We start from the raw sequence: 16,887 nt of genomic DNA on the forward strand, positions 1-16,887 counted from the left end.
CCCAGTATAGCCTTACGCAGGGGTCAGGAGGCCTCGGCTGGGGATTCACATTAAAGGTCTTCTCTTGGTCAGTTCCTGCTAAATATGGGATCCTCGATTCTGCCGCCGTTCTCTCCCCTACTCTCATCCCAGAACCACCTGTCCATCTCTAAAACGGAAGCTGTGACGTTCAGTGTCCAATGCTCTTAGCAGAAATGGCCCTGCTGTGTCTTTTAGGTTTCTGGTTTTTTTTGTGAAATATTATAAATCACCATTGTACGTGCATTCATATTCAGGGCATTATTTTGAGAATCACTTAATATTTTAAAATACCTTTTTTCCAGTTAATAGGGTTTTTTTTTCCCATTTTGATGCTTTTAAAGAGTGTGTGTGTGTTTGTGTGTGTGTGTGTATGTGCACATGCACAAGTACAGAGTGCATACACTTTGTTGCTATTGGTAAAGTTCAGTTAAAGTTCATGGAAAAACAATTTCCAAAATACAGATTAGCTGTTTACAGGCTCCTTTTTTTTTAAGGAATTTATCAATTTTGCCATTTCAGCCATATCTGAACTACAGATGATTTAATGACATTCTTGTGGTCTAATAGAGCCATGGGGAGGAAGCTGTCTTTTTACTAAACTTCCTTTAAAGGAGAAATTAGATGCTTTCCCCTTATCTCAGCATCTTCCACCTCTCCTCTTTCTGTTAGTGACTTTTCCTCCTCTCTCATTTGGGTAAATACTTATGCCTGGGACTCTTATGATTTATAATCACAAACCACATATAATCATAAATCATACAGATGATTTATAATCCATCAAAAATAAAATGTACAGATGTTTTTTAATGGGCCAGGATGGACACTTTTCACCTCTCACTCATCAGAGTATTTTATTGTTGGTTTTTATTGAGGGGAAAGGGTGGATCATCCCTTTTGGCAATGAAACCAAAGATATGGCCTGCCTTTAAAAGCTACGTTCTTGTAACCCTGACATGAACAACTTGTGTGAATGGACCTGGTAATTAGGAAACATTTCCTAGAATAAAAATGCCAAAACAACAAGAATGTCATCTCAGGGGTGGGGGAAATACGATTGATTTTTATTTTCATTTTTCTACTTTTCTATGGCTTCTGGATTACCTACAGTGATGGTGTTTTAGTTTAAAAATAATTAATTAATATGAAACTACATATTCCTAGAAAAAATTAAACATTACATATAAAGTTAAAGTCGACTTTGACCCCACCCCCTCCCATCCTGGTTCCCTCTCAAGAGCTAACTACTGTTATCAATTTAGCCTGTATCCTTCCAGAACTTTCTTTTATTAATTTACACATACACACACACACACACACACACACACACATACATATGAATTCACATATTTCTTTAAAAATCAAGGGTAAAAAACAAACAATAAATTTGCTGACAGTGTAGCCAAAAGTTCTTACCAATGTTAGAACAAGAAAAAATGTTAAAGGCTTTGTAGTCCAACCGCCTCATTTAACAAATGTGGCACTCAGTTCTCGAACGCCTCCCTTCCCACAGAACTGCCCTCTGATGTGAGCCACATTTTGATATGTGGGTCTTCAGATGAGCAGGCAGATGTGTAAATACTCGTCTCCCAGGCCTGAGTATGATTTTTAATAATCGAATATGGAGCTCGAGCCAACATTTTATTCAGGCACTAAATTTAAAAGTGGAGCCAAGAGACTTTAAAAAATTTATGATTCCACAAACGCAGGGAATTTTCCCCCACGATCGCTATCTCAGAATTAAAAGCGTAAAACTGGCGCTGTGTGGCTTGGCTTTCTCTCCTGAGCTCCAGCTCAGGGGTGTTCTTGGGTCTCAAGTGAGCTGCCCAGGCTGGGGTCCCTCCAGATGGAAGGGGCAGGGGGGCCTTGTGCCCACTCCCACCCCAATCCCTGCCCCAGGCCCAAGGAGGCTTTTTGGAGTTGTTTGGCTGGGTCATTGCCCCTCTGCCTTCTATACAACCCTCAGAGCGAGTGCCTGAGTGCCCTGTGATAAAGATAGTGTTTCAACTTGAAAGAATAATTGCTGACACACATTACTGTTTCCCCGGAGGAAATCAGTCCAGACAAATCCTCTGCAAACCCAGGACAGCAGACTCGGCAGTTTATGATGGGAGCCTGCCTGCCTTTTGGTCTCCCTTGTGAAGTAGCCCTGACTCCTTTTCAAGACTCATGTCCAAACGCCTGCCACGCCAACAACAACCTCAGTCCTGGGCCTCAGAGGCCTGGGCAAAGCTCTGCTCTCCCTCCACCCCTTTGGAGACTTTGGGAATGCAGCACACTGCTCCTATATGAGGCTCCAAGGACTGGAGGTGAGTGGATGTCCCTCCACCCCAGAAAGAAGAAGCCCATTGGACAGATACTATTTTCATAGGAATTTGTGCTTGCCAGGCCTCATCCGCTCATTCACTCAACAAATATTTATAACCACCTACTATGTGCCCACCACAAACAAATATTTATCAGGCGGCCATAAGCTCAAGAAAGAAAAATAAAACAGGACAGAGAGGGTAGCAAAGGCAGGGAGTGGATCTGCTATTTTATAAGCAGCAGTCAGAGACAACCTCATTGATCAGATGACATGTGAGCAGAGAACTGAAGGAAATGAAGGTGTAAACCATGCAGCTCTGATGGAAGAACAGCCCAGGCAGTGAGAACAGCCAGTGCAAAAATCTTGAGACAAGAGCAACAACAAGGCAAGTCTGGCTGGAGCAGAATAAGTCAGGGAGAAAATGGGAGATTCAATTGGGGACGGTGAAGAAGATCACATATGGCCTAAGGGGCCACTGTAAGGATTTGACTTTTCCTCCAAGTAAGAGGACAAGCCATTGGAGGGTTTTGACCAGAAGAGTGACACGATCAGATTCAGATTTTGACAGAATCTTAGTGCTATGAACAACTATGACAAAAGAATGGATGAAAGGAGACGAGATAGCAGGCCACTGCTGTCACCCATGGAAGAGATATCGGTGGCTTGGACCACGTTGGTAGCATGGAGGTTGTGAGAAGTAGAAAAGGTCCAGATACATATTGAAAGTAGAGTCATCAGGAGTTTGGCTTAAAAGATTGGGAAAATGGAGTTATTTTCTGAGACGGGGCTATTGGAGGAGGACCAGGTGGCATGGGGTGGGGTATTTAAGAATTTGTTTGTGGACATGCTGAGTTTGAGATGCCTTTTAGACATCCAAGTAGATATAGCGTCTGAAATTCAAGAGAGAGGTCTCATCTGGAGATATCTTTTAAGATGGTATTTAAAGCCATGAGACTGGATGAGTAGCCAGAAAAGAAAATCATAAGCAGAGAAGAGAAGAGGGGAAGGGGAGAGGAGGACAGGGAAGGGAAGGAATGGGAGACCAAGGGAAGGAATCTGAGAACTGAGCCCAGGGGTGCTCCAACATTTAAAGGCTGGGAAGATATGGAAGATCTCCAATTAAGAAAGAGTTTCCACTGAGGTAGGGTGAGATCTAGGGGAGTATGATATCCTAGAAGCCAAGAAAAACAGTATTTCCTGAAGGAGAGAATGATCAAAAACGTCACACACTGTGGAGAAGCTAAGTAAGATGAAGTCTGAGGCTTGACAGTGGGATCTAGCAATATGACCTTGAAAAGAGTTTTCTGGGTGGACAGGAGCCTGATTGGACTGGGTTCAAAAGAGAATGGAAGAAGCACAAGTGAAGAAAATGAGAAGAAAAAATTATTTTGAGTTTAGTGTGAAATTCCATAACCTCAAATCTTGGTATGGCAAAGGCACTCAATGCCCACAGGGATTTCCACGGAGGTGCAAGAACCAACTGCTCATTAGGCATTGCATTTCTGCATGCCTACACTTGAGAATTTACCAAGTGTCCCAAATATTCAAAAAAAAAAAATAGGACAGACATTTCTATAAAGTACAGCATCTCTAGTGCCCTCTTTCCTTATCAGTAGAAAAAATCCTATAACACAAATGAAACTAATCATATAGCTGTCCAGTGAATGGCCTCTGCCAGACACATTCCTCATTATTGGAATTTGGAGGATTCTATAATTCTTGCTTAAACTTTTAGAGACTATTGGACAATCTGACTTTTTTCCAAATCAGTAAGGAAAGAAAAATGTCTGGTGTTCAACAATTCATCTATAAAACAAATCGTGGTCCAGATGTAGTACTCAGAACTATGATTTGTTTCATTGTTTAAAGGTTACAAATTATCATATTTTCACACGTATCATCTCATTTGATCTTCACCTCCACGTAAAATGGGCAAGAACAATTATCTCCACTGTACGGAACAAAAGCTAGAGGTAAGAGATTAGAGACTTGTCCAAAGTTATTCAGAAAGTAAATGGTGACCCTTCACACACCACTACATCTTCTGACTCCAAACCCTGGGGGGATTCCAATGCTTCCCCGTGCGTGGGCTGGATGGACACGGTATTGAGTGTGATACAGAGGGCCAGAGAGTTTCTCGCTGGATGTTTCCCCCACACCAAGTGGATTTTTCCATATACTGAAGTGGCTTCCTCTGCCCAAATCTGTACCATAAGCTGATGCTGGGTGAACATGGAAAACCATCTCGAAGTGCCTTAACAGGCTCTAGGACACAAGAGAAGCTCACCATATTCTGAGCACTTCACCCGATCAACTTGTTTGTCCTTGTCTTTCACAAATGTTCAGTGATAGTCGCCAAGACTTCCCACCAACCATTTGGACAATGAGTCAATGAGCAGTTGGCACAATGTTTCAATCAGAGTCTTGCTACACCACTGCACTATTCTCATGGAAGTCTTCCCAGACATGCAAAGTCCTAATGTTAATGGGTCCATGTTGTCTTTGACCTCGCATTCAAAGTTCTCAGTTTTAAATATTATTAATGTGCAGACATTGGGTTTGGATTTATTTTAATCAACCAGCAACTGCCATTGTGGTATTGAAACACGAGAAGATAGACATCCACAGATGAAGAGAAAGTTCAGAAACAAACTCGAATTTACATATTCATTTGGTTGATAAAGGAGGTATTTCCAATAAGTTAGGAAATTAATAATGATTTAATGAAATTGTGTTGAAGAAATTGATTAACTATTTAGAAAATACAAGGTTAGCGTCTTACTTCATTCTCAATGCCCAAATAAATTCCAGTCCCATCAAAGAAGTAAATGTAAAACTAAAATAAAGCAAGAAATAGACCAGATAATAGGGAGATTTTTATCTGACCTTGAACGAGGGAGGATCTTTGCAAATACCCACACAAGGAGGGAAGCTGTATATGAAAATCTTAATGGTTTGACAACTTAAAATATTTCTATGTTTTTATTAAAATAGAGCCCTGCTCCACTTAGCCTTCCCCCATCTTCATGGCTAAAATCACTTTCCACTCCTCCCTGGTCCCTGCAGCCTTCCAGGATCCAAGAAGCATCGCGGGGAAACTACTCACTCATCTTGAAAAAGGGAAACAGAGACCCGGGGAAGGGAAGCAGCTCATCTAAGAACAGACAGCTTGAGCGTAGCAAAGAGCTGGACTGCCTGCGTGTGAATCTCAGCCCTGCCACTTACTGGCTGTGTGACCTTAGGCAAATCACCTCCCCTCTCTGAGCCTCAGTTTTCTCATCTGTAAATGAGGAGTGGCTTGTTATGAGGATTAAATGAGTCAACCTGCCAAAGTGCTGGGAATAGTGCCAGCTCCACAGCAAGTGCTCAGTAAAGGTTAAGCTTATGACCGGGCTGGGGTTAGCCTTCTCTTATCCTGGAGGACAGGGGTTAGATTGTACACATCTTCACTACAGGGGTAGGTGTTGGGTCAGCCTCAAGCCCTCGGCAAGCACTTATCCTAGACAGAAGCTGAGTGATCGTGGACGGTGCCATCCCTCTTCAATCTAGTCTTTTATTTTAGCCTTACAACAACATTGGATGCAAGTGGGGCAAATACAATTGTATCCATTTCAAAGATGATAAAACTGAGATGTGAAAGGCCTTGCCTACAGCCACAGAGAGTTGGGACTAGTCCCAAACATCCTGGCTTCTCCCCTGTGCTTTTACACCAAAATCTAAACCACACTGAAACCTTAACTTTGCCCCCTTCCCGCCCCATCCCCAACCAAGCAATAGCCATGGTGCACTTGTTCTCATCATTGAAAGACTCCATTTATAGAGCTTACGATGTCCCCAGTCCCATGCTAATGCTGCACGTGTGTCATCTCATTTAATCCTTAGAATAATCCTGGGGGATAGACATGATTCTGCACATTCTACACATAAGGAAACCAAGGCCTGGGAGAGTTAGGGAACGAGCCCAAGGCCACACAGGGACAGAGCAAAATCCTATTCAAACGGAGGCCTGTGTGATGACACAGCCCAGGTTCTTTACCACTTTTCTAAACCAGGAGAGGGCCTGGAAAGCATAAGGCCCAGTGCTTGCTTTAAAATAGTCAGTCATTCACCTCGGTGAGATGACACAGCTGGAAATGGGCAGCACCAGGATTCAGACCCACACTGTCTGATTTGGGAGCCTATACTTCAGTTCCCATGTTATCCTGCCAATTAGTCCAAAAATAATACTACTAAAGTACTGAATCACGTTAAAATAATAATACAGAAAGAAGCCACTGTGTACCTACTAAAAACAAAAGCACTGGGCCAGGCTCTTTGGGAATCACGGGTGGATCCATGGGTTATTAATACACCAATGGATTCAACCAACGTATGTTGGAGCACCTGCCATGTGCCAAGCACTGTTCTAGACACTCTGGTGACACAAGCACATCTTACTGAAGAGTTTGCAAAAGGCTGGGGAGAAAAGACATAACTAGACAACTAGATAAGAAGTAATTGAAGATGAAAGAAGCAGTTCAGGAAAAGGGTTGGTTGGCTTCATGGTTCCAAGAGATGGGTCTGTGATCTCTGCCCTCAAACCACTCAAGATTTTGTGAGGAGACAAGACACACAAATCACCAAGAGATGAGTTCAAACATAAAGGTGTGTAGCGAAGACAATTGTAGGGAGGCAATAAATGAATTGCCAAGTGAGGAACAAAAGATGATTTTAGAAGGGTCAGTGGAACTTGGGTAGCTGGTGGAGGTTTCATGCAGGTTTCATGCTGGGGGAGGTTTCATGCTGATAAACTGGTGAATCTGTGGCTTAGATCCATATTTAGTTATTGTTTTCCTGAGTTTAAAGTGAAAACAAAAATCTAAAATAAAATAAAAGAGGAAAGACGTTGCCCTCCTTCCCGCACGGCCCTCCCTCTGCCCCTTCAATCCTGCACATCGTCACTCTTCTCTCTCCTGGATCCCTGTTTCCTCAATCTCCACTTCTGATAGAAATTGAGGCAGGGAGAAATTGTGAGGACAGGTTCCCTTCACCTGGCTTGCCCTTTCTCCAAATCACTTCTGACCCCACTGTAAGGGGACAATATTGAAAATAGTCAAAAATAACCCCCCTAAAAACATGAATCAAAAAGTCGCGGCTCCTGGACATGTTTTTAAAATTGCTTAGTTGCATGCAAGTCCCTTTAGTGTTTGAAGGACTTTAATAAAATTGATTTTCTGAGTATAGCCTTTTAGCAGCTACTGTATAAGCTTGAAATATGAACCCTTCATTGTTGAAAGTGCTTCATTTTTGCCCTGTTACTAATGATGAAAGGAAAGTGTGGGTTCGGAATTCTCCACGGCTGACATTCTCATAATTAAATAGTGTTAATAATAAAGCTTTGCAGATTTTAAACAAACCGGCACAGAGGTGGAACAGTTTGCCGTATTTCATTTAGAGACCACAGCAATTAGCCCTTAATGAAGAGTACACAGCGACATAGAAGGGAGTTATTTCCACACATCGTTTATTTGCCAAATCACAAAAGGCGACATTTTCATTCCGCTGATTGAAAATGATTCTCAGGACTTCTTCTGAAGGCCTCTTAAGTAATTGCACTGTGAAACTTAAAAAAAATAAATGAATAAAAATAAAGAGAAGAACATTAATTGCTTTTAATATCTACAGTCTAATTTCAGCAAAGCTTAGTACACTAATAGCTCTGAATCTCCAGCCATACAACAATGGATTAAAAATAGAAGGCTCATCATGGTTGTTATATTTAGAGGCTGATGTTTTTCTTTTATAATTTTAGGAGAGATTTGTTCCCAGGCACATTGTTACTCATCTCTGTGAACTGACACGGGGGTGTTTTTATAGAGGTCTCACCGGTGGGGTGACTATGAAGTTGTTGCCAAAGGAAAATGACAATATTTATCCTGAAGGTGAGACAAGAGAAAGAACTGTTCCACTGTCAAGGTTGTGAATGACAAAGGAATGCTGATCCTTTTATGGTCTTCCACTACGCTTTTGAAGAGAAGGAGAAATTATTTTTAAAAAGGTAGGTGAGTTCTAGAACTATTTTTACACACTTGAAAATATTATTTCTTATCTTTGAGACTCCGTTTTCTTATCTGCAAATTACATGGAGGAAGGAAAGGCAGGAAATATTGACTCTGCTAAACAAATCCTACAATCACCTGGGTGGTGTTAAACATCCAGATTCCCAGATTCCACGTGGCATCCACTGAATTGGAATTGCCAAGGAAAGGGATTAGGAATCTCACTCTTTGTGAAAGCATGCTAGATGATACTGAGTATCTGGCAAGTTTGGTAAACATCTACTGGGGGTTCTTTGGGCCTCTCAACCCCACAGCTGTTAACGGATCAGGGCCAGCCATGTTGCAAAGCAGGGCATTGTGGGAGAAGGCAGGGGCTGCTGATGTGGGGCCACATGAGGGAATCTCAGGTCCCCAGCCTAAGAAAGCTCTTCCAACCAGTCTACCACAGTGCTGCAAATGTCCCCGTCAAGGTCACAATGTACCCTTCCTGTGACTCAGAATGAGTAAGGTCATGTTGAAATACATTTCTAGGCCTAAGATGGAGCTGCTCCTGCCCGGGGTGCCACGTCATCAAACTTAGAGAACTTTCCCCTGTAAACGCTCCACTTGACCAGAGACATAGTATATTCAGTCAGCCAACCCCCAAAGGCCAAGCCAGCTCTGGGCTCTGCATTTACCTCCTGGTTCCTTATTCTTTATCCTGTAAAAGCTTCCTGTCGTCCACATCTCTTTCCAGTCCTCAGGACCCTTGGGAACAGAGACTGCCTGATTCATGAGGTGTTAAAGTTTGTTTGTACCACTTAAATTCTCTTCTTTAACCATTTTTAGCAGTTGTAAAGAGCGGGACTAGGGAAAAATAAGTGTTAACGAGGACTGGATAGAAAGTCAGCTGAGGACGGGGAAGACAGAGCCCCCCACGAGGGATAGATGCTCAGTGGGGTAGCGTACAAAGACAGATGCCCAGACAATCAGAATATCACAATTGCACTCCGTTCTGTGCCATAAATCCCTAGGTGATGCTGAGGGTCCTTCTCCGTTTCAGGGCTACAGATTCCCCAGCTGGAGGATGAAATGGTTGAACAAGACACCAAGGGCCCCTTCAGGTTCTGATGTTAAAGCTCACAGCACTTGGCAGCTCTGCTGAGGGCTGGTCCTGACTTCTGCTTGGGTAATCTAACCTAATTCTGCCTTGTGGCAAGGGCCTGGCTGAAGTGCCTTGGTTTGGTCTTCTAGTGAATTCCAGACAGGTGTAACGGAAGCAGGGCTAATCCAGGATGGCTAGTGCTAAATTCACTTCCAGGTGTTTTAGGAATTATCACAGTCTTAACAACTGAAAAATAAGGTGGGTTTTTTTCCCTAATATCCTGATCTTTCTAAATGAAGAAAGATTATGAACAGCCTAATATAAATACTTGTCATCAAAATCTGACCCACTTTTAAACATTTTAATCTTTTACTGCCATTTAACCTTTTTCCCTACCCTCCTGCAAGCTCACTGGGAGGACATGGTCCATATAACCCAGAGCACCTAGCACCTTATTTGACACACAGCAGGCGCTCAATATGTGACAAGGGAACTAGTTGATATATTAATAATTTATTTAATGTTTCACTGCTGAATACTTTCTATGTATTTTGTCATTTAATCTTCATAATCATATTTGAGGTGGGTCTGTAGATGTGATGTGATATCTCATTGTGGTTTTGATTTGCATTTCCCCAATGACTAGGGATGTTGAGCATCTTTCCATCTGTTTATTTGTACATCATCTTTGGAGAAATATCTATTCAAGTCCTTTGCCCATTTGTGAGTCAGTTGTGGTTTTTCGTTGTTGTTGAGTTGTGGGAGTTCTTTATATATTCTGGATATTAATCCCCTATCAGATAGATGATTTGCAGTCCCATTCCATGGGTGACCTTTTCACTCTGTTGATGGTGTCTTTTGATGCACAGAAGTTTTTAAGTTTGATGGTCCCATCTGTCTATTTTTTTCTTTTGCAGCCTGTACTTTTGGTGTTATTTCCAACATTGCTTGAGTGATTTTGATGTGGTCAAATTTGGGAACCATGAATCCGGTCCATAGTCTAAACTCTTTTTTAAAAAAATAGTGTAACACTTACCTCTCTTTTTTTTTGTTTGTTTGTCTAAACAAAAACTCATTCAGAAAACCTATCTGTAAAAGAAAGAAGAAATGCTTGGATGAACAATTTCCCTCCACATGAGTAACTGAGCCCAACCCACCAATATCGCCAGCGGTAACTTCTGAAGAACCTCCACAGGTTTAGAAAGCATTGATCTAGTGATCTAACGCTCAACTTGTTTAAACGGGGACACTGAGTCCTAGGGAAAGAAGATGAGTTTCTGGAAGTGGACCGTCCCTCTGCTGCCTGCCCCTTAGTCCTCTGTCTGGGGGCCCCGGAGAGGATCTGTGGAGAGGGCCAGAGGCCATCATCAGCCAGGGTTTATGAAGTGAGAGCCCCTTGATTTCCAGCTGGTCAAGATGACCAGTTGGTGTAAAGATCAGTGAAGAAGATATTTCTGCGTGTATGCAGAGCTTGGAAATAAAGCGCAACGTAAGTTAAAATAAGTTCTCTATCTTTTAAAGAAAAAAACACTCAAGTTTAACTATGTAATTAATTAATTCACAAGTAGGTCCAAAGTGGGAGCGATTACTAAACAATGACTAATGAGAAAGAATAAACCCTAAGGTAAGTGATGATCAAGAAGATGAAGCAGTTTGAGCCTGGAATCCTATTACACTTCTATTTCAACATAAATAAGCTGACACCAGAAGCAAATGATTAACCCCAAAGCCGCTGGCTGTTGATTAGCTAAGGAATAATTTTACATTTCATTATTATTCACGTTGGCTAAATTTCCATTAAAACCAATTTGGTAAACTGGCCTTCTGATGGGCTTGAAATTAAAAGGAGGAAGAGAGGGCAGGGAGGGGAGAAAACAGAGGCCATCATTGGAGCATCTAGGGACGGGAAACTCATGGGGGCAGACTGCCACTTTAATTAAAGATAATGTCTCAATTCACTTTCAAAATGAGCCTCTGGAAAGTGCCTGGGAAATTTTCCCTGGCCAGAGTGTCTGGCTTGTTCACCAAGTGGGCGATTTCTGATTGAAGGGAGGAAGGGCCAGCTCATTCCCAGGTCAGCTTCCCACATCCCCAGCTCTCTGCTGAGCAGTCTCCAGCGGGGGAGAAAGAACCTTGGAGCGCCTCGAAAGCACAGTTGTCCCAGGGCCTAGGCTGGGGAGTCGCTGCTTCATTCTTTGGGCCATTACGCAGGCTTAAGAAATTTTATTTAACATATAAAAGTGACCAAAATACCAACGACTAGCTTAGCTCACATTTAAGGAGCACTCACATTGGCCAAGCCCTGTACTAAGTACTTTCATGAATTAACTCCTTTAATTCTCCTAATCTCTCTAATGAGGCAGAGTCTATTATTATCCCCATGTTATAGATGAGAAAGCTGAGACACTGGATGACTAACTGATATTATTCAGCCAAGATGGCACAGGGCTGAGATTCAAACCCATGTCATTTGACTCAAGACCCATATACCTAACCATTAAACTATACCACCTCTTGAAAAAATACTGAAACAACTTCCTGTTAAGTACATAAAGCAACAGAGCATAAGGTACGAGGTGAGTAGTTAGTGGGAGACAATGCTGCAAAGGTGAGTGGGGGACAATTTGTGGGGGACTTTGAATGCCAGGGTTTGAACTTGACACTTTGAATGGTCCCAGAGCGCAATGCCCAGTCCACTGGGAGTCCGTGGACAGAATTAGTGGTTATATATTTTCAAAATTTATTAGTAATAAATTTAGTTTGCATATACAATTGGGTAAAAAAGATAATCCTTATTTAAGAAAAAAGGAAATTTTAACACTTTACATATAATCTTACCATGTATCAGACTTTGTTCTAAGTGCTTTGCATTTTAACTCGTTTAATTCTTGCCACAACTCTATAAGGCAGGTACTGTTGTTCACGTCACTTACAAACGAGGAGACGGAGGCAAACAGAGATTAGCCTGTCCTAGATTCCAGCAGAGACAGCAGAGCAGGGACTTGCACCCAGATGTGTCTCCAGACTATGCTCTTAACAATTATGCTAAGTGATTGAGAGTATAGGAGGATGGGATATGGCAGAAGTCGTGAAGGTGACTGTCTGGCGTTGGGCGTCTGTTCTAGTTGCTGTCGTCTGAAATGTACTCTTTCTGAGGACTGCCAGGGGATGTCGCTCAGAAACCTGTTTACGCCCATGTAAGGGGAACTGGCAGCAAACCGGCACTTCTCAACCAACAGGCGGGATTCCCAGCACATTTCAAGGATCAGGTGTCCACAGCAGAAACCAACTCAGCTCTAGACGCTCAAGATCACTTGGAGGGGAGTGGCGTTTTCCTTGCGTGTGCCTAGACCAGTACTTCTCCCACTCTGGAAGCCAGGGGCCGTGGGGACTGCCCAGCGCAGCCGCTCTGAAAGTGGCAGAAGCAAGGACAGGTGTGTGGCTTTGGCTGGCTGAGATGCAGAAAGTGTTATGCATCCGCAGGAGAAATAGTCTCGCCTCTTCCCCCGACCCACAAGGGCTCTTGAAGGCTCCATCATCAGCAAGCCTTGGACTGGAGTAGGCCCTCCGCATTGCGTCAGTGGATATTCCGTCTCCATCGGGGACCACATGGCTGGTGAGTCCCCTACTTGGGCCACCCTCACCAAGGATCGCCACTTCCACCCCAACCCACCTGCTTTCCCATAAGCCCCACTGAGGCAGAGAACGTGTCTGGTGCACCTCCCCAGTCCTGTGTGGTCACCGTAAGCCTCTGAGGCCTGATCCAGAGGAGCAGGGTGGTCACCCGCCTAAGCTCTGCCACTGCCTGCTTTTCCGCCTTCTCACTGAATGGCCCTAAGCAAGCCCCCAAACCACTCTATACTCATTCTCTTCATCTGAAAAGGCTGATAGCAGACCCAGGTCACATGGCTGTGTCGTGAGGGTTACCTAGATAATATATCTAAAGTGTTCAGCCCAGTGCGGGGCACGTTAAGTACTAGATAAATAACAGCCATGACTCCTAATAATATTAATACAAGTTTCAAGTTTGATGGCCAAGATCTGGAATTTGGAAACACTCAAGCTTAATTACAAGTCTACCACGCATGTCTGTGTTGGTCGCCAAGTAGCCACGATAACCTCCCAGCCCTGCCGCGGCCTTCCCTTGAATAGATCTGCTTTCCCCTTCTGGCCTGGACAAGCCCTCACTTCTTAAGCTAATGGGAAGAGTGATTCTTCGCCAGAAAAGAGGGAGACATCTTTAGAAAGGCTTCTAAAATGCTGCCATTTTCGGTGCAGAGAGAAAGCCATAGCCACTCTTTCAATGACACATGCACAAAAGCTCTTGTCGTGAACACAAATAAGAAGAGTTGAACCCTTCGCCTGGTGTAATTCACTTCATTTATTGACCAGGGCTCTATCCCCCCAACCCCCGATTCCTTTGCGTTTGTCAGCGGTTCAGAGACCCCTGGCATTCAGCATGATTTGTAATGTAAATTATATAATTGTACTTTCACATATTTTAACATCAAATGAAATGATTGACTACAGAATCGGAGCTGTCTACAGGTGGGGGTCAATTACCATCTGAATAATCACAGTGCCACACAAGAATAGCATAGCCGCTAAGTGTGACATATTTTTATCTCTATGCATTTCAATGAAGTCAGGCTGGTACATAAAAGGTTATCGCCTAGGAAACATATTTTCCTAAGCACAAGTTAAACATGCAAGTGAGATCAGCAAAGATATTCAATTTAGCCAGTCAACCCTAACCTATTAATATTTTAACAAAATCCAGTGAGGATAATTTTTTTCTTTGATCCCATTTCATGTGAGCAGCCGGGAAAGGGAAGAAAAATTAAAAACAAAATAGTGAAGCATACAGAATGAGGTTATGTATTAAGTGGGCTATTTAATGTTTCTGGCATTTCATAGCCCAGGGGAAAGTGTGGATGGATTTAACAATCAAGAGCTGTGTTCCCTTAGCCACAAAGTTCGAGAAACATAAAATAATCTATACTTCCACGCTGACAAATCGTACCTGACACCCAGCTTCATCTCACCGGGCCTCCCCAGATCAGCATTAATCATGTGTTACAGGGAGTAAAGAGAAAAGTAAATCACGCCACGCTGAAAAGTGAGATGGAAGGTCTTCGGGCAAGGATTTTAATCAATAATATGTGGGATGATAACCAGAAGCTATTGTTCTAATCTTCCAATATGAAAAGAAACGCATGCAAAACATAGCGCTACCAAGAGCCAAAGCGGCTTCCGTGATGCCTCATAAGAACGGAAAAGAGTCTGGCAGCTCTGCTTCCCTTTTTGATTCATGACAACACACAAACAATTACATTTTAAGTGGATACAGTCAAGTGCATCCTTTAAGTTGCCTATTTCCAGCCTCAGCTGGTGCCCAGGTCCTGGGCCGGGGGTTCTGGCTTGCTCCGTGTTCCTTGTATGGTAGATGTCTACTGGGTCTTGGTATGCAGCACCATTCATGCTTCTCCTCACGGCACCCTCATTTCCTGGAGACCTTCTCCTCTCCACTCTCAGCCCCTGTGGTTTGGGTTGTGTTGGCTTCACAAACGTGTCCCCGGCCTGACTTCACAGTGATTAAATCACGTTGGAGCCCATGAAACACAGCCTTGGGAGTTCTTGATGGTACTATTATGAAAGAAGCTGTTATGAGTTGAACTGGGCCCCCCAGAATTCATATGTTGAAGCCCTAACTCCTACTATGTCAGAATGTGACCTTATTTGGGATAGAGTCGTTGAAGATGTGATTAGTTAAGCAGAGATCATACTAGAGTAAGGTGGACCCCTAATCCGACTAGTGTCCTTATAGAAAGAGGAAATTTGGACACAGACAGATATGCACACAGGGAGAACGCCATGTAAAGACGAAGAGATTGAGGTGATGCTTTTACAAGCCAAGGACCTCCAAAGATTTCTAGCAAACCATCAGAAGCTAGGAGAGAGGCAGGGAACAGATACTTCCTCACAGCCCTCAGAAGGAACAAACACTGGCGACACTTTGATTTCAGACTTCTAGTCTCCAGAACCATAAGATAATTTCTGTTGTTTAAGCCATTCAGTTTGTGGTACTCTGTTATGGTAGCCCTAGCAAACTAATACAGAGGCCCACTTTATTTTATTCTCATGTACTGGGAACTTTGAAAATTTAAGGTTGGCATGTGCTATGGTCTGGATGTGTCCTCTCAAAGTTTGTATATTGGAATTCTAATACCATAGATGGTGGTATTAGGAGGTGGGGCCTTTGGGGGGTTCCTAAGCCATGATGAGGTGGAGCCCTCATGAATAGGATTAGCATCCTATAAAAGAGGCTCTAGAGAGATCCCTAGCCCCTTCTACCACGTGAGGACACAATGAGAAGTCTGCAACCTGAAAGAGTGTCCTCACCCCACCATGCTGGGACTCTGAGCTCAGACTTCCAGCCTCCAGAGCTGTGAGAAATACATTTCTGTTGTTTATAAGCTACCCAGTCTATGGTGTTTTGTCGCAGCAGCCCAAATGGACTAAGATAGCATGGTTGACATTCATCTTGCCTGGGAATGGAGCCAACAATTGGAAAGCTGAGCAAATACCTGCAGAGATACCGTCCTCAGGCAGTTGTTGCCTGAGTCCCTGGATCCATCCTTACCTGAAGTTCTACCCCTGATTTTGTGGTTATGTAACTATTAAATTCTAACTTTTACTTAAGCTGGTTAGAATTGAATTTTCATCACTTACAACCAAAGGCACCCTAAATGATTTATTCTGAAAGCAGTCAATGTGATCCTAGGATGAATCAATAGACATGAAGTCTTTAGAACAAAGGACATAATCATGTTAATTAGACCTCAGGAAGGTTGCATTCAGTTTGAGGCATCATACTTGCCAAAGGGATACAGATAAATGTGAGCGGAGTGATTGGGTCATGAGAGAACTGGCCAGTGAACCACAGGAGGCACAAGGGATGCTTGTCCTAGGCAAAAAATAAGGTTTATAGAAATCATGATAGATTGCCCCAAATATCCAAAGGAATGGCAATTAAAGGAAAGATTGGAATTTATTCACGTGTCCTCAAGGATGGAACTAGGAAGCCACAGGAAAACAGAAATAAAAAAGTGATTTTTCTAATGCTCCAGGCTATCAGAAAAAGAAATGAGATGCCCTGGAAAGCAGTGAATGCCCTGTCCTGGAAGGTGTTCCAGCAGCAGAGGGGAATTCTGTCACCTGATGGGTACCCATTGAGTGGGTAGATTGGCTGGATGACCTTAAAGCCCATTTGGCTTTACCTTTTAGTTCTATAATTCTTTTACTAAAACCCAGGTGAACCTGGACCTGTCCTTCCTCATTTTTGGACCTCAGTTTCCCCATCTGTAAAGTAAGGAAGTTAGACCTGATGACCTATAAACATTGTTTTGACTGGAACATGCCATGACTTCATGATTCCA

This window comes from Diceros bicornis, chromosome 32 (assembly GCF_020826845.1).
Source record: "Diceros bicornis minor isolate mBicDic1 chromosome 32, mDicBic1.mat.cur, whole genome shotgun sequence".
NCBI lineage: Eukaryota > Metazoa > Chordata > Mammalia > Perissodactyla > Rhinocerotidae > Diceros > Diceros bicornis.